Consider the following 1,554-nt stretch of genomic DNA (forward strand, 5'->3'; position numbering starts at 1 on the left):
TCCCAGACATGGGTCCCTCGGCTTCCTGCCTTGAAAGCACAATTGCAGGCATTGTGGGAAGGTGAAGAGTTTCCCTAAGGATGACCCTTCCAAGCTGGTCCACCTCACAGCCTTCTTGAGATACAAGGTTGGCATGACCCACATCGTGAGGGGAAGTCAATAGGCCAGGATCCAAGGTGAATACGAAGGAGGTGGTAGAGGCTGTGGCCATGGTGGTTGTGGGCATTGTGGGATATGGGGAAACCCTTCGAGGCATCTGGACTTTCAAGACCATCTTTGCTGAGCACATCAGCAGTGAGTGCAAAAGGCATTTCTATAAGAACTGACATAAATCTAAGAAGAAGCCCTTTACCAAGTACTGCAAGAAATGGCAGAAAGAGGATGGCAAAAAGCAGGTGTAGAAGGACTTCAGCAGCATGAAGAAGTACTGCCAAGTCATCCGCGTCATTGCCCACACCCAGATACGCCTGCTTCCTCTGCACCAGAAAGCCCACCTGATGGAGATCTAGGTGAACAGAGGCACTGTGGCCGAGAAGCTGGACTGGGCCCAGAAGAGGCTCGAGCAGCAGGTACCTGTGAACCAAGTGTTTGGGCAAGATGAGATGATCAAAGTCATCGGGGTGACCAAGGGCAAAGGCTACAAAGGGGTCACCAGTTGTTGGCACACCAAGAAGCTGCCCTACAAGACCCACCGAGGCTTATGCAAGGTGGCCTGTATTGGGGCATGGCATCTTGCCCATGTGGCCTTCTCTGTGGCACACGCTGGTCAGAAAGGCTACCATCATGGCACTGAGATCAACAAGAAGATCTATAAGATCGGCCAGGGCTACCCTATCATGGACAGCAAACTGATCAAGAACAATGCCTCCATTGACTATGACCTGTCTGACGAGAGCATCAACCCTCTGGGTGGCTTTGTCCACTGTGACAAAGTGACCGATGACTTTGTCATGCTGAAAGGCTATGTGGTGGGAACCAAGAAGCAAGTGCTCACCCTGTGCAAGTCCTTGCTGGTCCAGACCAAATGGCAGGCTCTGGAGAAGATTGACCTTAAGTTCATTGACACCACCTCCAAGTTTGGCCATTGCCACTTCCAGACCATGAAGGAGAAGAAAACATTCATGAGACCACTCAAGAAAGACCAAATTGCAAAGGAAGAAGGAGCTTAATGCCAGGAACAGATTTTGCACTTGGTGGGGTCTCAATAAAAATTATTTTCCACTGAAAAAAATAAATAAATACAAATAAAACATTTCTGTGAGAAATCTAGAAAGATCTAAGTAAGAGGAGAGATATACAGTGATCATACATTACAAAACAATATATTAAGATATCAAATTTCCTGATATGAATCAAGACATTCTCAATCAAAATTCCATCAGGCTGCTTTATTTTCATAAAAGTTATCAAGCTAATTATAAATTTTATATGAAAAAATCAAAGAACCTGGAATTATGCAAACAACTTTAAGGAAAATAGAATTCAAGGTATTTTACTATTTAATTTTAAGGCTTACAAGTTTATAATTATCAAGTCCGTGTGGCATTGATAAAA

General features: G+C 44.9%; 1 pseudogene; it reads left to right on the forward strand.

The window, feature by feature from the left end:
- The first annotated feature begins 398 nt into the window (after positions 1–398).
- Positions 399–1,229, forward strand: LOC101127291 (large ribosomal subunit protein uL3-like; annotated as a pseudogene).
- Positions 1,230–1,554: the final 325 nt, after the last annotated feature.

This window comes from Gorilla gorilla, chromosome X (genome assembly GCF_029281585.2).
Source record: "Gorilla gorilla gorilla isolate KB3781 chromosome X, NHGRI_mGorGor1-v2.1_pri, whole genome shotgun sequence".
Taxonomy (NCBI): Eukaryota; Metazoa; Chordata; class Mammalia; order Primates; family Hominidae; genus Gorilla; species Gorilla gorilla.